This window comes from Vombatus ursinus, unplaced genomic scaffold, assembly GCF_900497805.2.
Source record: "Vombatus ursinus unplaced genomic scaffold, bare-nosed wombat genome assembly UNPS02007612.1, whole genome shotgun sequence".
Classification (NCBI taxonomy): domain Eukaryota; kingdom Metazoa; phylum Chordata; class Mammalia; order Diprotodontia; family Vombatidae; genus Vombatus; species Vombatus ursinus.
This window is the reverse complement of record NW_020947390.1, coordinates 10531078-10558454: the sequence shown is the minus strand read 5'-3', so window position 1 is coordinate 10558454 and position 27377 is coordinate 10531078. Positions and strand designations below refer to the sequence as shown.

General features: G+C 36.9%; 1 protein-coding gene across 4 annotated transcripts in view; it reads right to left on the bottom strand.

Annotated features, from left to right (window-relative positions):
- The window catches only part of CUL5 (cullin 5), a 127273-nt gene that overhangs the window by 60654 nt on the left and 39242 nt on the right, over positions 1-27377 (bottom strand). Inside the window, exon 1 of one of the 4 annotated variants that reach the window (XM_027849502.1) lies at positions 18097-18181. The exons of 2 other annotated variants lie outside the window; for them this stretch is intronic. The gene's annotated coding sequence lies outside the window, so the exon portion shown is untranslated. Of the gene's footprint in view, positions 1-18036; positions 18061-18096; positions 18182-27377 lie in introns of those variants that run through there. One more of the 4 variants, XM_027849503.1, reaches the window with a different exon arrangement.

Sequence of the window (27377 nt, the reverse complement as noted above, 5' to 3'; positions counted from 1 at the left end):
AAGAATGCTAAATGTGAGGTTAGTAAGAATAAAGATAGAGGGAGCAGGACAAAGATGGTGGAGAAAATGCAGAGACTTATCTGAGCTCTCCTCAAAACCCCTCCAAAGACCTTTAAATAATGCCTTAAAACAAATTCTGGAGCAGTAGAACCCACAAAAGGATGGAGAAAAACAATTTTCTGGCCAAAGAAAACTTAGAAGGTCAGCAGGAAAGGTCTGTCACACCAAGGTGAGAGTGGACAGTCCAGTGCAGGCCACACTAGCCCAAAAAAAGCTTACAAATATAACTTAAGTTATGAGTACCAAATATTACTCTTGTCACCCACTGAAATGTTTTGGATGCCATCATTCATCTATATCCCCCTAATTTGTGTCATTCATAAATGTGATAAGTATAACAACTAATTCTTTTTTCTTTTTTTTGTTTAGTATTTTATTTTTCCCCAGTTACATATAAAAACAATTTTTAACGTTCATTTTTAAAACTTTTAGTTCCAAATTCTCTCTGTTCCTCCCTCATCATGTGTTATACATGTGTAGTCATGTAAAACATTTCCATAATAGTAATGTTGTGAAAGAAAACAAAAAAAAGCCTCAAGAAAAATAAAGTTAAAAAAAATATACTTCAATCTGTACTCAAACACCATCAGTTCTTTCTCTGGGGATGGAAAGCATTTTTCATCATAAGTCCTTCAGAGTTGTCTTGGATCATTTTATTGCTGGGAATAGCTAAATCATTCACAGCTGATCAGTCTCGCAATATTGCTCTTACTTTGTATACAGCACATTTCACTTTGTTATTAGCTCATGTAAGCCTTTCCAGATTTTTTCTGAGCATCCCGTTCATCATTTCTTATAGTACAATAGTATTCCATCATAATCACACATCATAACTTGTTCAGTCATTCCCCAATTGATAGACATCCATCCACTCAATTTCTAATTCTTTGCCCCTAAAAATGAACTGCTATAAAAACTTTTATACATATAGGCCCTTTTCCTATTGCTAGTTCAAACGGTATGCATGGTTTTCTAGCACTTTGGGCATAGTTCTAAACTGTTCTACAGAATGGCTGAATCAGTTCACAACTGCACCAACAATGCATTAATGTCTCATTTTTCCCACAGCCCCTCCAATATTTGTCATTTCCCTTTTCTGACTTATTAGCCAATCTAACAGGTACAAGGTAGTACCTCAGAACTGTTTCAACGTGCATTTCTCCAATCAATAGTGAGTTAAGAGTATTCTTTCATATCACTATAGACAGCTTTGATTACTTCATCTGAAAACTGATCATATCCTTTGATCATTTATCAATTGGGGAATGGCTCTTTTTACATACTTGACTCAGTTTTCTGTATGGTTGAGAAATAAAGCCATAATCAGAGAAATCTGCTTCAAATTTTTTTTCAATTCCTACTGCTAACTATATATTTCCCTCCATCCTATCCACCTTCCCGTTCTATTCTTCCTCTCCTTTCATCCTGTTTGTCCTCAAAAGTGTTTGCTTCTCACTACATCCTCAATCTCCCCTCCCTTCTCTTATTCCCTCATGACATCTATTTCTTAATTCAAGCCATAGACCAAAATGTTGATTATTGAGATCTCCCTCAAAGTTGATATTTATCCATCCAACTACACATTGGATCCAATTAATCAACATGTATTTCTTAAGTATCTACTACATTGCCAGGCACTGCATTAGGCACCAGAGTTACAAAAATAAACAAATAAATAACCCCTGCTCTCAAGGAAAATATATTTTATCTATTCAGTCATTTAATAAGTTCTGAATCTACCTACCTGTACTAAAATTTAGACTATGTGTCTTCACAAAGACATCAAGAAAGATTTTATTTAAGGTCTTGTTGAAATTCAAGTTGATTATATCTATGACATTCTCCTGTCAAAAAAAGGAAATGGTGTTCGGTGTGAACCCATGTTGGTTCCTAATGATCATTGTGTTGTTTTCTAAATATTTATAAACTATCCCTTAAACACTGTGTTACAGACTATTTGCACTAACAAAACTCAAGGTCATGAGGCTTTTATTTTGAAGGATCTACCTTCTCCCCTATTCTGGGGGTGGGTGAGGAAAAAATGACATATATACTATTACCTCACTTGTTTGCTATGATTTTTCAAAGAATACTCTACAAGCTGCTTACCCGTCATATTCATTGAGAACAGTTAAGTTCTATACCCCAACAAACCTTTTAAAAGTCCTTTACCATTTTGCTCCTTCTGGGTTCTCCTTAAGAATTCTGACATTATGCTTACAGAATTATGCTACTCTTGAATTCATTCTCTACTACCTGCCCTTGTTCCATCTTCTAAAATTGTCTTATTTATAACTAAGTCGGTGGATGAGTTCCTTGTCCATCCACATCGACAGCTTCCCTTTTTCTCCCTCACTGGAAGTACATGTGTATCATCAAAATTCTGTATGTGAATGCTTCCCATACCTCTTAGGACAACTTCTTTAACATATAAGGTTTATACCCTGAACTTTTATGAAATTTGCTCTTGAAAATCTGGGGACTATCCTTGGGACTCATTCCTCTTTGTCAAACCTCTATGTTGACACAGTCTTTTCCTCCTCAAAGTACACATAATTTCTTTTTTTTAACCAATTTTTATTATCTTTTGTTTTTATATCACCTACACTTTCCACTTATCCTTTTTCCTCCTGAGTCATCCCTTAGAATAAAATATATATATATAAAAAAAGAAAAGTTTCACAAAACTAATAAAAAAAAGTCTGACATATCATACGTAGCATTCCACAGTCACTGAATCATATTTCTGCAATAAGATGGGGTGTCTTCTACCTCTCCTTTAGAACTAGTTGGTCGTTATAATTTTAGAGTGTTCAGTTTTGTTCTGTTCTTATCTCCATTGTTGTAGTGACTAGGTATGCTGTTTTCTTGGTTCTGCTGACTACATTTTGTATTGGTCGACACAAATCTTTCTATTCTTCTCTGTATTCATTATTTTCATCCTTTCTTACATCATAGTAATATTCTATTGCATCCATGTGTCATGTGGTACAATTTTTAAGAATTACAAGTATCGTCTTCCCATGTATGGATGTAAACAGCTCAGCTCCATTGAATATTTTGTTTTCTTTTTCCTCTTTACCTTTTTAGGCTTTTTTGGGGTTTGATATTGGAGATCAAATTTTTGTCCAATTCTGGTCTTGGCTTGAAATCCTTCTATTTCATTGAAAGACCATTTTTTTCCCTTGAAGAATTATGCTTAATTTCTCCAAAGTAGGTGATTCTTGATTGTAGTCCTCGCTCCTTTGCCTTCTGGAATATCAAGTTCTATGACACCCAGTCTTTTAATGTTGCAGTTGGTAAGTCCTGTGTAATCCTCATTGCAGCTCTGATATTATAATTGTTTCTTTCTGTCCACTTATAGTATTTTCTTCCCCAACCTGATATTTCTGAAATTTGGCTATAATGTTACTTGGAGTTTTTATTTTGGGATCTCTTTCCTGAGGTGACTGATGGATTCTTTCAATGCCTATTTTGCCCTCTGGTTCCAGGATATCAGGGCAATATGCCTCGATAACTTCTTGAATGATGCTGTCTAGGTCTTTCTTCTTTTTGATTATGTCTTTCAGATAGACCAATGATCCTGACATTATCTCTCCTGAATCTATTTTCCAGGTCAGTTATTTTTCCAATGAGGTATTTTACATTCTCTTCTATTTTTTTCCATTCTTTTGATTTTCTCTGATTGATTATTGATGTCACATAAAGTCCTTAGCTTCCACTTACCCAATTCTAATTTTTAAAGAGATGTTTTCCTAAGTGAGTTTTTGTACCTCCTTTTCCATTTGGTTAATTGTACTTTTTTTTTTTTCCAGCCAAAAACAAGATTTATTGAAGATTCGTCATATTAGCTAGACTCTTAAGGAATCTGAGCATCTGTGGGCTACTGGCTAGATTGTGAAAATCTGAGCAGTGGCTATATTATAAGAATCTGAGCCGCTAATCGTACTTTTTAAGAAATTGTTTTCTTCAGTGGATTTTTGTATGTCCTTTTCCATTTGGCTAATTCCACTTTTTAAGGAGTTGTTTTCTTTTTCCAAGCTGTTGACTCTTTTTTCGTAATTCTCTTGAATCATTCTCATTTCTTTTCTCAATTTTCCTTCTACCTCTTCTATTTTAAAGCTCCTTCTTGGGCTCTTCCATGAGTTCTTTCTGGGCTTGAGACTACTTCCCGTTTTTCTTTGGGGTTTTGCCCATAGGTGTTTTAACACTGTTGTCCTCTTCTGAGTTTGTATTTTCATCTTCCCTGTCACTGTAACAACTTTCTATGGTCAGATTCCTTTTTTACTCATCTTTTCTGGCCTTTCCCCTTATTTTTAAATTTGCACTCTGCTCCTGGGGTGGAGCAAGCTTCTTTTGCCAGGGGCTACAGGCACTAGCTGTTTGCCTGGTGCTGCACTACTGCTGCCCTGAGGCCCCCGGGACACCCTCAGTCTGGTGCTGTGCTGAGGGGGTAGGGTGGGGGTTGGCTGGAGGCTATAGGAGTCTGGCAGTTTACCTGGTGCTGAGTCAGGGTCCCAATGCTAGTGTCTGCCATGAGCTGAGGCCCATGGGGTATGCCTACATTGGCATCTGCCTGTTTGCCCAGGGCTACCCTGAAGCATGTGGCAGTCCCAGTGCTGGTTGGTGGCTGCTTGCCTGCCTGGCTATGCTGGGGTATGTGCAGGGTCTTAGCATCAGTGTCTGCCCGTTTCCTTAGGCACCTATGGGGTTCTCTACAGGCATCTACCTGTTTGCCAGGGGCTACACTGAAGCATGTGGTGGTTCCCCTGGCTAGGCTGAAGCATGTATGAGGGGAGGGGGAGTTCTTGTGTTGGTGTTAGCCTCTTCTACTGCACCAGAGCTCTGGACCTCCTGCTGGTTTGCTGAGGCAGGGCTTGCTGCTGGATTGCTGGGACACTTCCTGTCCTAGAATGCGCTCTCCTTTTACCCAAGTGAGACAGACCTTTCTTGCCAACTTGCCAAATTTCCTGGGCTAAAAGAATGTTTCATGCTTTTTGCTGGTTCTGCTGTTCCAGGATTCATTTTGGGGTGCTGTTTTATGGTTGTCTGGAGGTAAATATGGGAGAGTTAGGGCAATTTCCTGCTTACTCTGTCACCTTGGCTCCAGGAGTGAAAATCTGATGGAGTCTTTTAACACTCAGTAAGAGACAGAGCAAAATCTTCAGTTCTGTAAGTGTGTCTTCTTCCGATTGGCTTGACATTACATTATGACAATCCTGACTGGTAGATATCTTAATGAGGAGGTGGGTTGAATCACCTCAGCTCCTACCCATTACTTCCTCTTTGGGAGATGGGAGTAATTCTCAAGTGATAGGATTAGCTTGTAGTCTCTAAAGGCTTTGAATGAATCAGCTTGAATTTGAGTTAAGTGGGTAATGGGTGAGGTTACAAAGGTAGACTGGGTGTATGGGGTGTTCAGGGAAGACTAATACCTCTGGTGTGAGGGTTTGCTGATCCCTTTATAGGGCTGCTTATCCACTTCTGATGTCTACCTTCACTCAACTCTCACCTGTGGCTCCAACAAGCTGTAGCCCGTGCAGCATCCATACCCTGGTAAATTGTCTCAGCAGATGGGCACTGAGGGTAACTGATAGGCCTCAAACCTATCACTGAGTTAGGGGGATGTTTACCCCAAGCATGTGAAGACTTTCCCCAGCAGAATGGGCAAATTAGAACAATCTGTTCCCACAGCCATGAAGGCTGCTGAAGCTGGAGGGCTTAGAGCTTGACCAGGCATCAAAGATGCCATGGTGATCCACTGCATCTTGGGCCATCACCAGTTGTCTTGATTTTTGTCTTGCCACTGGACTTCAATGACTCTGGAAGAGAGAATGAGGCTGACAACTACGCAGCTCTGCTTCACTTGAACTCATTTCGTGAGCAAGTCATCACCTGGAAAGTCTTTGGTCCTCTTAGAAAAGGAGGAATAATGGGGCAGCTAGGTGGCACAGTGGATAAAGCACTGGCCCTGGATTCAGGAGGACCTGAGTTCAAATCCGGCCTCAGATATATCACACTTACTAGCTGTGTGACCCTGGGCAAGTCACTTAACCCCACTGCCTAGAAAAAAAAAAGAAAGAAAAGAAAAGGAGGAATAAAAACAAAGGTAGACAATTAAAGAGTGAGGATTCGTTTCACAAAAGAATTGAGTCCTGAGTGGAGGTAATTAACAGACAAAAACCTAGCCTTTAGGCCAAAGAACATCAGTAAAGAGTGGAATTAAACTCATGTCAGATTGATTAAGTGTTAAAAAAAGAATTAAAATCAATTTTCAATTTTACAATGTAATAGTCTCTATTTTTATTTATTTTCTGAAATATTTCCCAATTATATTTTAAACTGATTTGGGCACACTCAGAAGCATCATGGGGCACATGGAGCCCATGGGCTGCGTGTTGGACGCCCTTGGACTAAATGACTTCAAAGGTCTCTCCCATCTCTAAACCTATGATCTATTTTGGGGGGGGGGGCAGGGGATCACAGGAGGGCAGGAGAGGAGGAGGTGACCAGAAAAGGTCTCAAGTAGAAAATGGCACTTAAGCTGAGTTTTAAAAGAATCTAGATATTCTAAGAGGCAGAGGTGAAAAGAGAGTATATTCCATGCATGGGGGCAATCTGTGTAATGGAACATTGTGAGATGCAGATTTTGCATCAATACAAGGTAAAACTTCCTAATAACTGTAAAAAACAGTGGTTTGCCCCGGGAGGTAATAAGTTTTCCATCACTATTTAGGCAGGAGTTAAGACTACATGAATTTTCTGTCCTGCAAATCTGAAATATTATTAGAATGTGACAATATTTTATATGTCATAAGAATAAGGAATGAGATAAGTACATCTAGATAGGTAAAGAATAAGACAGTGGGCAAAGAAAGAGGTCAGGAAGAAAGCTATGATTTTACCATGACAAACTAACAATAATTATCTATTTATACTTCAAGGACTCATGCTTTTGTTCTTGTGTATACTCTCGCCACTGTAACACACTGAAACAATTAGCCAGTAGAACTTCTGAACCATAGCCAAAAACATTTATCACATGATGGCTGAAGTTACAGTGATGATCCTTTCTGCCCTTAAGTCTGCCTAGTTCTTGAAAAGAGATAAATATAATCTGTCACTGAGCTTGAACATGAAGCTTTTCAAGCACGTGCCTCAGACACTTAGCTGTAAGACTCTGGTAAGTCATTTAACCACTCAGTACCACAACTATAAAATGAGGAGGTTGGACTCTATAGCTTCTAAGGTCTCCTCCAGCTCTAAATTTATGATCCTATTGACTCCCCCTGCATCAGACTAGGACTCTGGGAAAGGAAGCTACAGTTCGGAAAAACTAGTCATAGCCCCACCACAGCTGGTACAGGGCTTTATCCATAGTCCATGCTCAATTTGTTCTTTATTGATTAAACCTAGTATCAGTACAATAGTATTTGCACTCGATGCCTAATTTAGCTAGTTAGGCTGGCCCTTGGATATCAGCTATATTATCACCAAGAAAAAAATCAAACCCCTTTCAGCCTGATGAAATATACTTATACATTCATACAGGATTTACACACACACACACACACACACACACAAGTTTTATCTATCTATACATACATAAATTTATACATACTTATAAATATGTAAATGTTTAAATATACATATGTACATATATACACATGCATATATATATTTATGCAAGGTTTTTTTCTTGGACTGCCTTTTTCCTCTCTTTTTAAAACTCTATTACAAGGGATGACTATGGGCAGATTTATTCGAAAATAAAGGTGATGTAAAAGGAACGATCAACTTTAAAAATTTTTAAGGAAGAAAAGTATATTGGGGCCACAGAACAATTAATAACATGTTGAGAAATGTAATCAGTAAAAGCTACTGCTTAAAACTCATAAAAGCACATATCAAAATTTCTATTTAATATCTTATAATTTTTAAATAGGATGAATTAGGAAAATTTTTCCCCTCAAATAATGCCAATTAAAATAAAGTTGAGAATGGTAACTAAAACCAATTTTGCTAATGAATATCAATGCCAAAAAAAAAAAGTTAAATAAAGCCTTAAAGGAACTACAGCAATATAGACAAAAGTCATCTACTACAGCCATGTTGGACTCATACAAGGGATGTAAAAATAGTTCAGCACTGGCAAAATAATCATAATTAAACAACAAAAGCCACATGATTACATCAGTAGATACAGAAAAAAATCATTTGACAAAATACTCAATTCATTTATATTAAAAGTTCCAAAAAGCACGTCATGAAAATACTTTTTTAATGTGATCAAAATTACATATATACATAGAACTAAGAGTCAACATTATTTACAATGGAAGAAACATGAAGTGTTTCTAGTAAGTACAGCAATATAACAAAGATCCCCCTCTGCCTACCACTATTCAACACAGCACTATAAATACTAGCTATAACAATATGACATCAATTTGACAATGGATCTGTGATCTTATTAATTCAGATTTTCCCTTCAACTTTGCAAATCATGATGCATTCATGATTTCAGCTATGCAAATTATAATGCATCCTGTGCAACTCTTGTCCATGTCTTCTTCTAAGTCTGTCAGAGGGGATCCATACAACATGAAGATAACATTCTGAGGCACATACATTTGTCAAATGGTTATCCCTTGGCTCATCTGTTTTGACCATCTTTTTTGCTCGTATTTTCTAAAAGTGAAATTCTTTATGTCTCTTTTGCAACTCCTTGTTTGTGTTATAACTTGATCACATACTCTATAGACCTTTCCAGTTCCCAGAAATAAAACAAGAGAAGGAAGATAAGGAGTACACATCACCAAAGAAACAAAATTATCCCTTTTTGCAAATGTTGGTTTACTTAAAACAGCCCTGTGAATATGTCAAGAAACAGTTTATGGTTTCATTATAGTATGTCAAAGAATTAATCCTCAAAAAAAAAAAATCAGCATTTCTATACAGTATAAATAAAACCCAAAAGGAAATGACAGAGAAATTCTACTAAAAATAACTATAAAATGTATAAAACAACTGGGTTAACCTTCTGAGACATACCTAGGACTTACACTTTAACTAAGGACTTACACTTTAACTACAAAAACATTTTTACAGATAGCCTGTTTATGAGAAAACTTGGTCCTGTGAGTATAGTGAATGCCCAGGTGAGTAAAATCTCTCTACCAATGAAGCTCAGCAAATTCTCTGCAACCTACGTAGTCTTCAAGAGTTGCCTAGACTAGCGAGGAGTGATTTGCCCAGAGTCATACATATATGTATCTAAACTGGGTCCTGAACCCCGATCTTCCTGGCTTTGACGCCACCATTCTTCCCATTATATCACATTGACTCTAATAAACAAAAATTAAGCAATTAAAGAGACATTTACTTTTCAAGGTTAGGCAGCACCAATGTAATGAAAATGATACTATCTAAAGAAAAAAAGAGTAGGACTAAAGGGGCCCTACCATTACTAAATACAAAATATATTAAAAAGTACTTAATTATACAAACTATCTGGTATTGGACAAAGAAAAATAGTAAAGTTGATCAGTAGAACTGAGCAGATAAGCAAGACTTAGAAGCAAACAAGCAGTCCAAGTAATCATGGATTCCAGGTTGGAGTGAGGGCCCTTTAAAGGGCAGATGTCCAGAGTCACTATACCCAGATGTGTTGACCAAATGAATATCCACATTAATAAACAACATTTTAAATAGCATTTTAAGGTTTAGAGAGATGTCTAAGGTCTTTTGTACTTCAACACTATTCACTGCATTATCCAGTTGCATATGAAAATCAGTGGGGTCTCCAGTAAAGAGCTTATATCCTAGGTGAGTATTTTTACTATGGCAAAATAAACTACGCTATTTAACTATTGAATGATTTACTTAATTACAATATCTGACTTTAACTACTAGGACCAACCTAAATCAAGCTTAGTCTGATTCAGGAGGAAAGTGGAAAACACCAAAAGACATTTTCCTAATTGCTTTGATAAGAGTTCCAAAAGAAATCCTTTTATGTGCCTATCTTAAATAAATGTGTTTTACAATTAATGTCTAGTTAACCCAAGCCTTTGGGGGACAAGTCAGAATTAGGTGTTCCCAAGAGAACAACTGGATGGAGATGAAAGTCATAAAGATTATTATTAGAGAGAAGCCCCTAAAATTGAACCTGCTCCAAATTTCAGGGGTTAGTGATTTTTAACAAAGAAATTATAGGACGCTAGTGTCCTTCTCCTTGAGTCTTCCAAAATTTTCCACATCTTCACAATTGCTTCTCTTCTCTATCCAATCTTTTCAACAAATTCCTGTAGTTGGTATTTAAAACCTTGGCTCCAATCTTCCTTTCTAGAATTACTGTAGTGAATTGGTATGACCATTACAAGAAGTTGGAATTATCCAACTTCACTTCACGGACTTTAATTTGCAGTCAAACCAGCCTACTTATTGACACACTATACACAACACTGTATCTTCTGTCTTCATGCCTTTGTACAAACTGCCTCCCATGCATGGAATGTACTTCTTTACCTCTGCTTGCAAACTCCTTAGTGTCCTTCAAGGTTCAGCTCAAGTTCAGTTTCTTAGAGGCAGCTAAGTGATGCAGTGGATAGAATGCTGATTCTGGAGTGAAGGAAACTCAAGTTCAAATGTGACCCCATTTACTAGCTGTGCGACCCTTGGCAAATACTTAATCCTGTCAGCCTCAGTTTGGTCAACTGCAAAATAGAGATAATAGGATAACCTACCTCCCAGGGTTATGGCGAAGATCATATGAGATAATACTTGTAAAACACTTAGAACAGTGTCTGGTACTTAGAAGGAACTTAATAAACGCTTGTTTACTTCCATTAGGATGCCCTTCATTCACCAAATTATTTTGTATATTTTGTACTTACTACGCTGTACATGTCGGTTCCCCTCACTAGCATGTACACCCCTTGAAGGGAGGGATTGTTTCATTTTTGTCAGCACACCACTGAAGCCTAGCACAGTGCTTGAACATGGCAGGCACAATGCTTTCAGAATGACACATACACACAACTTTCAAGTATCTGTCTCTGGCTCTGATCATTCTTCCAAGTTCCAGAAAAGCATCTGTAATTACTTGTAGAACAGCACCTAGATCTCCCAGTTAACCCAAACTCAGCAAGTCCAAAACACATTTATGGAGATACAAAGACAAAGAAGCAACAGTACCTGTCTCATGAAGCAAGCTAACATTCTACTAAGGGAATATAATACAGATACAGAAAAGTTAAATACAAGGTGATTTGAAGACAATTTGAGACCATTAACAACTGAAGGGGCGCAGAAAAAACTTCACATAGAAAGTGACACCTGAATTAAGGCTCTTTAAAGAAAAATTCTGACAGGCAGACATGAGGAGGGAATTCATTCAAGGAATGGGGAGGAGGGTGTGGTGGAGATAGAATGTTGAATTTAGAGAGCAAATAGTCTAATTTGGCTAAAACACACATCTCCCTTTACTATTTAAACTTACTGAGGAGCAGCAAAGCATCTTATTGTTCTCCGTATTATTGTTGCTCTGTTGTATATTGCCTTGCCTAAATTTGTGGATTGAATTTTCCAGAGAAACAATGTTATAAATGGCAGTGAGGTTTTCAGGTCAACCTATAATGTGTACCAGAAGCATCAGACTGTACTAATGATACAATAAAACCAAACTACCAAGTGAAACAATGTTTCCAGAGGAAACCATATTTAGATGAGAGTTCTAATTTGGAATGCCTGGAAAACATTCCCTCCTGCTATAGTTAGGTTGAAAAATCCTGTAGCTCCAACCTACAGGTGGAATGCAAGAAATACCACCAGGGGCCTCAGCAGAACCTGATATGGAGTAAACTTGGGAGAAAGGAACTTTTATGAGGGAAACGGGGTCTAGGAACCTCCCATGAAAACTGATCACAGAGTGAAGCCACAATGCCTGGTAATAAGAAGCAGTGCAAATCTGGCGTAGAACAAGGAGGAGAGGAAACTTGAGCACCCAGGGGTAGCGTTCCAAGTAATGAGTAACTGCCAGCCCAAAGTTGTGTACAGAGAGAAAAGCAAGTCCAGAAGCAGCAGTGTGGCTCAGTAAGAGCACTAGAGAAAAAAAATTAGGAAATAAGAACCATGAATGAAAGAATTGGAAAGAGAATTAACAGTTTGGCACAACACGTACAAAACCGTGCCCAAGCAATAAACTCCCTGAAAATTGGAATGCACCAAATGGTTCAAGAAATATTAAAACAAAGTAAAAAAAAAAAAACTGAGGAAAAAAAAACTTTATTCACAACAAAAACAACTGACCTGAAAAACATACCAAGGAGAAAAAACTTAAGAGAATTAATGACTCTGAAAGAGGACAGTAGCAGAAGGAAGATCCCAGTTGAAGGGAATTCTGGGGCTCCTATAGCTCAAGTAGAGCAATGAAATTCTTGTTTAGTTCAAAATGTCTATTCTCTACTGGCACCCCCAAAATAGAAGGAACTGTGATGTCTGAACCTTAAACTGTACCTCAATTATCTTCCATGCATTTAATTTTTAACCCAGTTTTAAATACATTTCTTAGAACATAGCTAGCTGAGGCCTAATTAGGTAGAACAGTGAAAGGAGCACAGGTCAAGAAGACCTGAGTTCAAAAATGATCCCAGACACTTACCATGTGACTCTGGGCAAGTTATGTTAACCTCTGTATGCCTTAGTTTTCTTAATTGTAAGGATAACAGCACTTACCTCCCAGGGTTGTTGGGTGAATCAAATGAGATAATATTTGTAAAGCACTTAGCAAAATGCTTAGTAACAGTAAATACTATATAAATGCTAGTTATTATTACTATTATCATCATTATTATTACCACAGGGTGATTCAGCTTCAAATTTATCAACACCAACCTGACCTTGGATTTGACTTCAAAAAACCCAAACCATCTGATCCTTCCTTTCATTTTTAAGACCAGTAATCCTGGGCAGGATCTCTGCTTACTTGCAGCTATTCTGATTTCCCATTGGCTTCCAAGGCAGAGCTCAAACTCCTCTTTTATCATGCATCATTATGGAAGTGGCCATGGTTTCTGAGGCAACCTCCTCTGTAGGTTGCCGCACTACTAGAATAAGACGACAGATAAAGCATAGACATATTCCCCTTCCACTACGACTATTTATTGCTTTTAACCAGAAGTTTCTTCTCTTGCTGTGAATACAGTCCTTTGAGGTTTTCTAAGGTAAAAAAATAGACAAACAGGATAGTACGTATATTGTGTACAAGATCTAGAAACAGACCAATGAACTTGGCCCAGGAAGTAAAAAGAAGGAGGAAAGTGGGCTGGTTAGAATTTGGAAAATTGTGTAGCACTTTTCAATGACCCCTGATACAAAAGCCCATTGTTTTAATTATGCCAATGACATCAACATGGAACACCACAATCTCATAAATTAAAACTGTAGGTATCCCAAATGTAAAGACATGGCAGTTATGATGTGCACTGTGTATCATCAATGATGACTGCTCAAAAAGTGATCTAAGAGACATCATTTTTAACATAAATTATTAGAAAAAGAGGTAAGATTTTGTCAGACTAACAGCACATATATTGTGTCAATAACTAAAAAAAATAAAAAGAGCTAAAGGAGAGTTACCAAAGACACAGATAAAAATTGAATAGGAAGGACAGGATGTCCCAAGAACAGGTTTCTAGCTATTCTGTTAGAGAAATTTCAAAGTAATAATAATGATCATAGCTAGCATTTATATAGTGACTATGTATCAGGCATTGTGCTAAGCTCTTTACAAATATTATCTTAATTGACCCTCACAACAACTGTATGAGGTAGATGTTATTATTATCCCCATTTTACAGTTTAGGAAACTGAGGCTAACAAAAGTTAAGTGACTTGCCTAAGGTCACATAGTTAGTATGTGTCTGAGACCCAGATTTAAACTCAGATCTTCCTGACTCTTTCCCAAGTTCTATCCACTGTGCTACCTATAAAATAATTAGGAGAAAATAAAAAGGCTCCATCTTGGCCTGAGGTTTTTTTTTGTTTATTTTTTGCTTTTTTTCCACTTAGACCTCACAGGAGAAGAAAAAGTTACTACAGTTTAAAAAGATCCTAGGAGCTATCTACATTTAATAAGAACACCATATTTACAGCATTCTAGGAACTAAGTCACAGGAGAGTAAAGAATGGGATCAGTATTATAGGGGCAATGAAGAAGAGGAGAACAATGGCTAAAACAACTGTAGGGATTTACCCACTCCTCTTTCACCAAAGTCAGTATGACCACTGGTTCCTGGAACAGCTATGACAGAAAGGAAATCCCACGGGGAAGAGAGAAAAGAAGTTAGCATATGAAGGAAGAAGGTAAATGGAAGATTTCTGGTATCCTTCAACAAAGCATTAACTTCAAAAAATTAAGATTACCTTAAGTATCTCTAATTTCTTCTGGAATTAGATAATTCTGCATTCTGTACAATTTATACCAACTTCAAGCTCAACCATGTAATTTTGGCAATCTTGATTTTCCTTGTTTTAAAAGGTGAACATTTCCCTACCTCTAGTCTCCCTACAAATGTCTGTTCTCTACAATTCCTCAAAGGTTACCAACAGGTTCAGTGAACACAGCTCTAAGTATATTCAGCACTTTAAGGCATAACTTATCTAGTTTTGGGGCTTAAGCTCAATTGGAAATGCTAGGGACTTTTACTATTTCTCATCTAACATGGGTTTCAATAAACAGAAATCACAGCAACTAAAGAGTTGAATCTCAAAAATTACCTAGTGCAACTTGAAGTCAAATATGGATCCCTTCTGATGTCACTGACAAGAGGTTATCCAGGTTCTGCTTAAAGGCATTCACTGATGGGGAATCCAATACCTCCCTCCTAAGGCATATGATTTACACTTCGCTCAAATTGTTGCAGTTCTTCCTCACAAAGAACCTGCATCTTACCTCTCTGCATCTTCCACCCACTGCTTCTCATTCCTTTAACTATACATTTCTACTTCCAGGCACATCCCTCCTAAATAATAACATAAACTTGAGTTCATAAAATGTCAAGTCTGTAGCCCTGAATTCAGTTCTAGGTCCCAGTTTCAGGACGTTGATAAGTTGGAAGTGTGTCCAGAAGGCAACCAGGATAGAGAAGAGAGTTAAATCTATGCCATACAAGGACAAGTTGAAGGAAATAATAATTTTCATCTTGAAGAAGACTCAGGGCAGAACATTATACCCCTTTTTCAAATATGTGAAGAACTGTACTGTGAAAGATGGATTATGCTTGTTCTGAGTGAAAAGCCTGAAACAACGGAAATGGTTGGAAGTTACAAAGAGGTAAAATTAGTCTTCAAGTCAGGAAAAATTTCCTAATAGCTGGAGCTATCCAAAAGTAGAAAGGACTGCCCAGAGAGGTGGCATATGTTCCCCATCCTTGGAGGTTTCCAGCTAGAAACCAGATGACACTTACTCAGTATTCTGTGAAGGAGATTCGTTTTGGGTATAGGTTGAACTCGATCACTGCTGAAGTACATTTCTTTTTTCTACTTTTACTTTATTTTTCCTATTTATTTTCTTTGTAAATTTTCAGTTCCAAATTCTCTCCCTTCACCCTCTCCCCTAAGCAATGATACCAATTATACATGTGAAAAAATGCAAAACATATTTCCATACAAGCCATACTAAGAATAAAACAAAGTGAAAAAATATGAAATACATTTCAACTCAAATTCTGTAATTCTATGATTCTGGCATAGTGAAAAAATAGTAGACTTAACTTAAGCCTGGCTCTGCCACTTACTTACTAATTACTAATTACCTGATTGTGAGCAAACCTTTTTTTTAAAAAGCTCTATAAAAATAGAGATAATACAAAAAACTATCAATCTCTAAAGGGTTGTTACGAAGAAAGTACTTTCCTCATCTGTAAAACAGGTAGACTGAAGTAGAGAGTGCCTTTCGTCTCAAAATCACTATGATGAGATTTAAAATTTAATTTAAAAAATTAAAAAATTTAGAACTTACGGGCAAGGACCAATTCACTTTTCCATTTTGTATTCCCACTGCCTAGCAATAACTAGCAAAGATTAAGTGCTTGATGATTCAAGCACCATAGCCTTTGCTGGCCTCCCTGACTTATGATTCCAGGCAGGGGGGAAATTGTGTGCTGGGGAAAAGGAAATTAGAGAGGAAAAATTAAAATTTTCTTTTCAAAATCAATGGGGTGAGAGATGCATAAATTCAGCATATTTTTAGTTCTATTATTATTCAAGATCTGTACGTCCTGAAAGTTAAAACACTATTAATAAGCAGCTGTTTGATCTTTCAACACTAAGTATTCCTAAAACACATTTTTATCAGACTCAGGAAAAGGCAGAAAGATCACTGTATATATATACATATGCACACATACATATGTAAAAATATAAATTTATTAACACCAATCTTTTTTAAATGAATACAAAAATACACAAGATAGTAAATAAGTCTCTGCAGCACCATGTTTAAAAAACTGGTAAATAATGACGTTACTATACTGAACTATATTCTAATAAAGCACAGATTTTTACGGAAAAAATTCAAATAATGATGAACTTGAAAGGAAATTCTATTGCAAAGCTTACAGTGGCTTTCTATATATCCAACACAGAAAAAAAAAAAACAAACCAAACTTCTTTTTGGCATTTAAAGTCCTTCACCAATTTGGCTTAACTTACCTTTCTACAATGATTTCCATTTCTACCAGGCCTGCCCTTCCCATTCTAGCCAAACTGGCCTGGTTTGGCTCGATGACAGTCATACATGACTCCCACCTCTATGTCTCTATACCAGTCGTTCCTTTTCCCTAAAATGTTCTCCCTCTTCATCTTGGACTCTTAAGATGTCTAAAAGTTCAAGTGCTCCTAACAAAATCTTTCTTGATTCTCCCAATTACTGTTCTCTTGCCACCAATGCCAAATATAAATACTCTGTACTTATTAATCTGTTTGCATGTTGTTTCTGGTCAATGAAATCTAAGCTCATTGAGGACAGAGACCATTAATTTTTGTCTTTGCCTCACACATGGTCAAATTCCTGGTACACAACAATTAATACGTACCTTTTGACTGAATTCTCTAAGTTTTTCTAATTATTGTCACTAATAAATACTGCTATCATGCAGTATGCTTGATATTATATAAAAACATGAATTACCTGAAGTTACAAAGAAATGATCATATCACATGCAGGACAAAATAAGTCACATTAAAATGTTACAACAAATTATATGATAGGGTCAAAATACTGTACTGAAAATTACACAATAGGACCAAAGTTTCAATGTACAGGATATGGTAAGCAGTCCTATGTATTTACTGTGATATGGAATTCCAGTGTGAGAGTATATTGCTCTTTTGATAAGTATATTTTGACAAGTATCTTTTTGATGAGTATCCTCTGAAGCAAGGATTCTTAACCTGGGGTCTTCAGTGTTGTTTTCTTTAATAGTCTGATACCGATATTTCAATGTAATTGGCTTCCTTTGTAATCCTACATATTTTTTTTTTATGCATTTTATAATATTCTGAGAAGAGATCCATAGGCTTTACCATACTTCCAAAGGGCTCCCTGACATAAAAAAGAACTCCTGGAGAAGAAGTATGACTTCCAATATAACACTGGTGGTTGCTACCAAGAAGACCTTAAAAAAGTAGTTGGTTTGTTAACCATTATCTCCTAGCCTTTCTCCTGTCCTGTATTCCTTTTCCTTTCTCATTATGTGCACACTGCCTTCAATGCCATCCTATCTATTTAAAATAATCCCAATCAGGCCAACCTCCAAGATTCAAAATTAACCCTTCCCTCTCTAAAGGACCAATTAAAACTCCTATTTTACCATACGTATTGGGCAATCTAACTGAACGATATATACTAAGATATGCATGAAGATGTTAGCCCATCTAAAATAATTTACTTTTTAAATAGAAGTTACTAACCTAAATTTATCTCAACTGTCTTTAACTGCAAAATGATAGGAGAGAAGAGGCTCACTATACCTCCCTCAAATTTCTCCCTCAGCAACTTCAGGTTCTTCAGGATAGGGAAATGAGGTAGGTAGAAGGGAATCTTCTACCAACTTCTCTTCCATCTTGGGTCCATTTTTTTTCAAAGGAAGGAGCTACTTCTTATCTGGTTTTGAGAAAAAAGAGAGGGAAGCAGGTATCAAGTAAAAATAATAGAGGGCTCTCTCCTTCCTGGAATGTGTGGGTAAAAATTTTCTTAAAGACGTAAAAACATTTTATATTTAGATATAGCTTTTTCTAGTTATTAACATTTACAAAGCACTTAAGGGTTTTAAGGTGTAGGTTACATGTACAGATATCACATGTGGTTGGTTCACAAGCAGTTTCTTCAATTATGTTACTCCCCTGCACAAAATCTTATGTCTCCCCACAGCCCAAAAGATAAAGCTGAAACTCCTTAGCCTGGCATTCAGGGATCTCTACAACCTGGCCCAACCTACCCTTCTAGCTTATCTACTCCAACTATTCCCTTATAATAGTTAATAATAACTAACATTTATTAGCACTTACTATGTGCCAGGCACTGTCCTAAATGGTTTACAATTATCTCATTTGATCCTCACAACTCTGCTAGATAAGAGCAATCACTATCCTCGTTTTATAGTTAGTCAGTGTCTGAGGCCACACTTGAACTCAGGTCTTCCTGACTTCTGAACAGTAATCCATGTACTGTGCAACCAAGCTGCCCCTACTAAGGGGAAAACAGAAAAATTAGATTAGGATTAAAGAAAATGGTTTCGTCAAACTACATTATGACACAGAATATTACAACAATACAATATATATAACAAAAAAAAAGGTTTCCAAGTGTCAATAATGGTCTATTTCAGGGGGTTCTGAACCTGGGGTCCAAATTGTTCTTTTTAAAATGTGTTGGAAAAAGGGGAAAAGATCCACATGTACAAAAATATTTAGAGCAGCTCTTTTTGTGGTAGCAAAGAATTGAAAATTAAGGGGATGCCCATCAATTGGGGAATGGCTGAATAAGTTGTGATATATGAATATAACGGAATACTACTGTTCCATAAGAAATAATGAGCAGGCAGATTTCAGAAAAACCTGGAAAAACTTACATGAACTGATGCTGAGTAAAATGAACAGAATCAGAAGAACACTGTACACAGTGACAGCAACACTGTGCAATGATCAACTATGACAGTCCCTGTATAGTCCCATTGCGCTTGTTATGATGGAAATTTTATTGTGAGAGTATGTTGTTCTTTTGATGAGTATCTTCAAGGATGCTCAGAAAATGGAGATTATTAGGACTACTTCAAAGGATACAGAGGCTAGTTGTGCTAGTTTACTAACAATCTAGTTTTAAGTGGCAAGCAAAACATAAAAACACAGAAATCTTAAGAGTGAGATAAAGATTTGAGACATTATCTAGACCAATCTTCCACACAAAGAAACTTTATAAGACTTCTTTCACAAGTAGGCATCTAAATTAGTGACAAGGAGGTCATCACCTCATTCACTCCGTTTCATTAACAGACAGTTTCACAGTTCAAGTCTGCCTCCTTGTAACTTCCACCTTTTAGTTTTTGTTCTGCCAACTAGAGTTTTAAGAATAATTTCTCTTCTACATGTCAGCCTTTCACACAATCACTGAATCTGAGAGTTGGAAGGGACTTCAATGCCATCTAACCCAACTCATACAAAAAAAAATCCCCATCATAACATAGCTGACAAATGTGAATATTTCCAAGAAGGAGGAAATCAATCAATTCTCCTGAGAGCCCGTCTCCTTTTCGGACAGCTGTAATTATTAGCAAGTTTTTCCTGATAGCAAATCTAAACGGGCCTCTTAAATTTCCTTCCAATCACTCCTTCCTGGTTCTGCCCTTTGTGGCCAAACAGATTAATCCAATCCTTTCTCCACATCCTTCATATATCTGAAACCAGTTATCATGTCTCCCCCAAGTCTTCTCTTCTCTAGGGTAACCATACCATTTTTTCAAATGATTCTTACATGACATGGCCTCAAGGCCTTTCACTATCTTGGTTGTGTGGATGAGCTGCAATCTATATGACTGGAGGGAGTGCCCATCAATGATCATGAATCTATTTAAGTACTGAAATATTCTTATTATATTAAATGGCTTCCAGTGCAAACTAAAACTAAAATGACTTTCTTGTCAACTATACTGTTGGTTCATACAGTGAAATTATACTCTTCTAATATATTTAAGTCATTTTAATATGTACTGCTGGTAAGCCAGGTCTTCTCAATCCTTTATTTGGTAAAATGATTTTTGGCAATATAATACAGGATTTTATATTTTGTCCTTCTATATTATAAGTTCCTTGGGAGCAGAGACAATCTTATTCATCCTTGTACCATCACAGTGCCTAGCACATTCAAGGTGTCCCAGTTAATACCTTAAAACCATACCAAGACTTTTGGAATACCTTATTTTAGGAATACTGACTGGAGCTGCGATTTTATTGCTATAGAATTCTTAGATTAGAAAATTTTCTCTACCAATAAAAGTCAGCACCTTCTCTGCAACTTAAAAGTCTTAGAAAGTTGCTTAGAGGACTAAGAGATTAAATGACATGCTCAGGGTCACAGAGTCAGAAGATGTCAGATGCAAGTATATCAAAGTCTTTCTGGCTCCAAAGCCAGCTTTCCCTCTCTAACTACACCATGCTGCCTCTCAACAGACTGGAAGCTCAAAAAAGTGTATTTAATTAAATAATCTCTAAAAAACATCATCTTATTTTTGACCCATTCTTCTAGCCTGAATATGAAACCAAATCTTAGCACCAATAGTCCTTTATTGCTTGTCCTCTCTCTGCTTTAGTTTAAGTGGCTCTAGTAGGGAAGGCCTGGTTCTACTCTGTCACTACCCTAGAAGTGGTGACAGTAGAAACTGAGGCTTCAATGAGGTAGAGGTAAGTAAGGAGGACATTCCAGGCATAGGAGACAGTCTATGCCCAGGGCCAGGAGATAGAATATCATGAAAGGGAAGAGCAAGTGGGCCAATACAACTAAAGCCATTTAGGTCTTTTCCCTTAACCTTTGTGAATATCGTGTCCTGGTTGATCAACAGGACAGTAATTTAACTGAGGAACAAGGAATCCAACATTTCTCAAGCACTTCTCTCTCACGAAGTGATCGATGTTTTCTTTCTAGTTTTACTTTGCTCTTTGTTTCTTTTTTAAATAAATCTTATTTTGTCTTCAGATGCACATTCTCTGCTTCCACCTCATCCCATTGTCCACTTGAGAGTGCAAGGAAAACAAAACAAAACCCACAACCCTGTTACAATCATGTATTACTAATCAAAACAAATTCTCAAACTGGCCATTTTTTTTTAAAAAGTCTCAATCTTTACTGAATCCACCACCTATCTATGAGGAGATGGACAGCATGTTTCATTTCAAGTCCTCTGGAATTGTGCTTAGTCATTGTATGGATTAAAGTTTTTGTCTTTCAAAGTCATTTGTCTTTACAATATTGCTATTATTTCACAAATTGTTCTCCTAGTTTTGGCTCACTTTACTTTTCATCAGCTTATATAAGTCTACCCATGTTTCTCTGAAACTATCCCCTTTATGATTTTTTAACAGCATGATGGTATTCTATCATACTTATACACAAATAATTTGTTTAGCCATTCCCAGATTGACGAGAATTCCCTCACTTTCCAATTCTTTGCCACCATAAAAAGAGGTGCTATAAATTTTTTGCACATATGGTTCCTTTTCCTCTTTCTTTAATCAATACTGCTGGATTAAAGGGTATGCACAGATGAATAAATTTTATATCAGAGTTCCAAACTGCTTTCCAGAAACAAACTGAAATGAAAATTAATACTACTTCAAACAGATCTTTGAAGTTTCATTTGATTTCTTAAACATGATACCCAAAATTTTTTTTTAAAAATATTGTTTTCCTGTACATACCTTTTGATCCAGCAATACTACTACTAGGTCTGTATCCCAAAGAGACCATAAAAAAGAAAAAAGAACCTACATGTACAAAAATATTTAGAGCAGCTCTTTTTGTGGTGGCAAAGAATTGGAAATTGAGGGAATGCCGATCAACTGGGGAATGGCTGAATAAGTTGTGGTATATGAATGCAATGGAATACTACTATTCTATAAGAAATAATGAGCAGGCAGATTTCAGAAAAACCTGGAAAGACTTGCATGAACTGATGCTGAGTGAGCATCAGTGAGCAGAACCAGGAGAACATTGTACACAGTAACAGTAACATTGTGTGGGGCAGCTAGGTGGCACAGTGGATAGAGCACCAGCCCTGAAGTCAGAAGGACCCGAGTTCAAATCTGGCCTCAGACCAAACACTTTGACACTTACTAGTTGTGTGACCCTGGGCAAGTCACTTAACCCCAACTGCCTAAAAAACAAAACAAAACCAAAAAAACTCAGTAACATTGTGCAATGATTAACTATGATAGAATTAGCTCTTCTCAGCAATACAATCATCCAAGACAATTCCAAAAGACTCATGATGGGAAAATGCTGAAGAAGCAGAAGCAGCAGAAGCAGCAGAAGCAGAAGCCGAAGACGACAACGACAAAGAAGAAGAAAATATTATCCACATCCAGAGAAAGAACTATGGAGTCTGAATACAAATTGAAGCATTCTATTTTCACTTTTTTTTGTTTTTTTCTTTCTCATGGTTTTCCGCTTTTGTTCTGATTCTTCTTTCACAACATGACTAATGTGGAAATATGTTTAACACGATTGTATATGTTGGGGAGTCTTGGGGAGGGAGAGAGAAAAATTTGGAACTCAAAATCTTACAAAAATGAATGCTGAAAATTATCTTTACATGTCATTGGAAAAAAAGATAAAATACTATTAAGTGCAAAAAAAAAGAAAGAAAAGAAATGTGGTTTTCAGAGATCCCAATGATTATTAAATTATCTCTACTTGACTTGTTTTCCAGTTTGTTAGATTCAGTTGTTTTAGATAGTAGATACCAGCAATTTTTTCCATTTTTTTAAATCTTGCTTTTTTTCCCCCTAATATTTCTTGCTATCTCTTTAAGTCACTCATTTGCGTGGTCTATTCTAAATTTTAGAGAGTTCTTTACCATTTACCATCCAGGCTGCTTACTCTTTTTCTAACTCTTTCTTCTAAAACTTCTATTTTTTATCTCCTGCTTCATTTCTTCTAGGAATTTGTATAGTTCTTATGGAAAAAAATCAAGTTTTTTTTCTTTTGCATCTTCGCTTGTAGTTGTTACGGAGTTATTCTCTCCTAAGATGGATTACTGGGTATTTCTGGATCTATTATAAATCTCTGTATAAATAGTTTGTATGTTCTTATATTACTCATCTCTCCAGCCTTAGTTTGTGAATTGGGGTTTTATGCTTCTGCCCTTCGCTGTGCTTTTGGGTGGGATGTTCAGCCCTGCCTGAACCTGAAAGCTGGATTTCTAAGTCAGCTTCTACTTTATGGGGTTAGCTCTAGCCCTGGCTCTTTGAAGTCTGCAGTGCTGGATCTTCAAGGCCCTCTTTGGCACTTCTTGCAGAGTACTAGGGACATCAGAGTCGCCAGGTCTAGGGTATCCCATTCTGAGTAATGCCACACCTGGAATTGTTACAGCTGTTCCAATAGCTTCTAAGGTCCACTCTGCTTTCTGTGTCTCTGGATAGAGCCTTGTTGGCTACAAGTGCTGCGTTACAAACCAGTGTCTGATTTCCCTAGAAGACTGCTAGCTTGAGAACTGAGTCTGTTCAAGGGGGACCCCCTTTCCTACTGCCCTTAGTCTTCTATATGACATTTTCATACAGTTCTGTGATGGAAGAAGTCAATTACTAGACTTTCTCAATGAATTTCTTTATCATTAATTGCTCTGGTGCAATTTTTAGGTTTTTTTTTTTTTTCCCCTGGGTGCTCAGGAAGGAAGGAAATGAACATTTATTAAGTGCCAACTGCAAGAAGGAAGCAAGCATGCATTCATTAAGCATCTACTATGTGGAAGACACCATCCTAAGCACATTGTAAATATTATCTCAAGCTGTCGACTTCCACTGAGGCGATGATACTGGCTGGAAGTCCTCTCAATTTCATCCCAATTAATATAGGATAACCCACTGATAAACAAATATTAGAATCATAGGGACCTTACTATTACCTTTGTGGCCTTCTGCAAGTCACTTCTCCTTTCTGGGCTTAAGAGTCCTCATCTGAAAAAATGAGGAGTTTATGCTAGATGATCTCCATGGTCCTTTCTAGCTCTAAAAGTCTTTAGCCCTACAAAATGCACAACAATTTAATTCAATTAGAGATGGCAGAATTCAGTTCAGTTACACTAGCATCATCTGACTATTTTAACTTCCTAGTATTTAAAAGCTGTACCAAAAGGAAGGCAATAAATCTCATTTCCCCTCATCATAAGTATTAGAAAAACCCAGAGCACATTAAAAAACAAAATATGAATTTTCTTCAACATTGCTTCCATAGTCTTATTTTCTGAAATGTTTCTGATAGGTGATGTTCTTAATTACAAGTAAGAGAATCTTTTTTTTCCACTATAATTCTCTGAAAATTAAAACATATATACATATGTATATATATTCCCCAAACTGAAACCATAACTCTGAATTCTGGCCAAGTCACATCACTTTACTGCCATAGCTGAGAGCACAAGGCATCCCTGGAATGATCTCAGGGTAGTACAGTAGGTGTTTCCAATAAAAGCATACCAAGAGAATCTATTATATGTTATTTTCAAAAGTAGAGAATACCCATATCCTTTTTCTGTATTTTCCCTCAAAAGATTCAACACACAAAAGGCATTCAGTGCCAACTGAGAAGAGCCTCCACTCTTTTCCTCCTCTAACTTATTTTGCATATTGCTGCTATAATATTTCCAAATTTAAATTTAGTCAATTCACTGCTCTGCTTAAAAATCTTCAGTGACTACTTATCTGTTGCCTACTTGGTAAAATTAAAACTCCTCTGCCTGTTACTCAAGGCTCTGTCTTAAAATAATAACTTTTATATACCATTTTAAAATTTGTAAAGTGCTTTACATATATTATTTCATTTAATTCTCATGACAACCCTGGGAGGATGAGGTGAGAAAACTGAGGCTGAGAGTTAAAGTGACTTAAGAGCCCAGGGTCACACTGCTAGTAAGTATGTGAGAGAGGAGTCTGGCACTACATCCAATAAACCACCTTGATGTCCTTTCTCACATTATTGCCCAGGAGTCAAACTGGACTCTTCTCTGCCAACTGAATATGGTCCAATTAAGGCTCCCTAGCTTAGACCTTTGCACATTGGGTATATGCATGGAATACCTTCTCTTTCCCTCTTTTATTTGTTGAATTCCTTCCCTCTTTTAAAGTCCAATTCAAATGTCTATGTTCCTCCAAGATGCCTTCTTTGTTCCCCCCACTCAGACCTCACAGTACAATTTGTTTTGTAATTTTCTAATGCATTCAGCATGAGAGACAGTCATGCAGTGGACAGAAGGCTAAAGAGTCAGGAAGAGCTAATTCCAAGTCTTGCCTCTGGTGTGCCTTAGTTGGTTGGTTGATCATGAACAATTTCCCTAACTTTAGAGTCTCAAGGAAGTCTCTTAGATTACAAATTCCAATGAGTTAATTGAACTGCATTCATTGCTGATATCCTAGATACAAAAAAAACAACCCAAACACCAAATTATTCATTATGTAAGAATGTGCATTATAGTTTTCTGGTTTTATATTTTCTATCTCTCTAGACTCTAATAGGTCTCCAGGGTCTTTTAAGCTGGGGTCCATGAACATGATTATTTAAAATGTTAACTTTATTCCAATATAATTAGTTTTCTTTTGAAATTCTATGCATTTTATTTTACACATTTAAAAACATTATTCTGAGAAAGGGTCTATAGGCCCAAGGGGGTAAATAACACAAAAAAGATTAGGAACCCCTGCTCTAAGGAGAGTACCAACCATTTTAAGCTTGGAATTCCCCTAGCACCTAGCACAGGGCTCAGGTCACAGTAAGTGTTTGATAAATGTCGAATGAACTAGATGAATTCTGCACAAACCCCCACTGATCAATTAATCCTCCTCTTCAGATAGAAAAAACAACACATATACCAAAGTTAAAAGATAAGCCTTAAGTAGTAAACAGGTGAAAAGTAGAAAAGAATTTCAACAGAAAAAGTTTTCAAACTAAAAAGAGCCTGAACTGACACCAAAAAAGAAATTTGCTAATTCTAATCAGCATCCCTTTAAAAAAAAAAAAATCGACTTTGGAAAACACCCACACCCACACACACAGACATGCATCAGTTTAAATTGTTTGCATAACATGGAAAATGGTACCCAAACCATCACCCATACTCAAATCAGTCTTGACTTCAAACATCAAATTGTTATATTTAAGTAACCAAATAAAGACAAAACTTATTTAACTGGTATTACAGTATTTGATTTGAGAAAAGTGATTTGTGATACAGGAAATGAATAACTGACTAGTCCAAAGTGAGAGGATGAAACTAGGAAAAACTTCAACCATTCAGAAATCAGAAATACAGGGTAGTAAATAAGAAAAGGCCCCTAGAGTCAAGAGTTAGCTCCAGTTACTCTTCAAACTGATTATGTGACCTTGGGCAAGTCACTTAACTTCTTTATATTTGCCTGATGACTGAGTTATATTAATGGGTCCCTTCCAGGTTTAAAATCCTTTGAATTCATATAGGCAAAAAGTTTCCAATGTGAATATCACTATAAAATAATATGGGGATGCACTGACCCCTTCACTTCATTTGCACCCCCTCTGAGCCTGCTTATGGAGCCTTACCTCCAACACTGTTCCTGTCAAACACCCGATAAACCTAAAACAGTTTGCACAAAATTACTTTCTTTAGAAAAAAGAGACTTTTAAAATCCTCTAATATCTTGTTACTGCCTTACAGCAAGAGCTCAAGCCCTTAAAGAAACTGAGACATAGCAGCAGGGAACCTGAAATCTTCAGAGGAAGAAAACAGGCAAGAGGATTGGGGTGCAGGGTCGTGCAAACCTTGTCTGGCTTGGAGGAAAGGGGGTGAGGTGAATGGGATCAGCATCCTGTAGGCCAAGAGTTCCTCGGATATTTATCTTATATGCCTTAGACCCAGCGAGCTGGAGGCGTGGGGAACCCCCAAAAAGGAAGTGTACCCTACCTCCCCGAAATGAATGTCCTGTTGGGCGATCGCAAGACTCACTACGACCCCGCCGGCTCCAGAGACACACACACACACACACACACACACACACACACACACACACACACA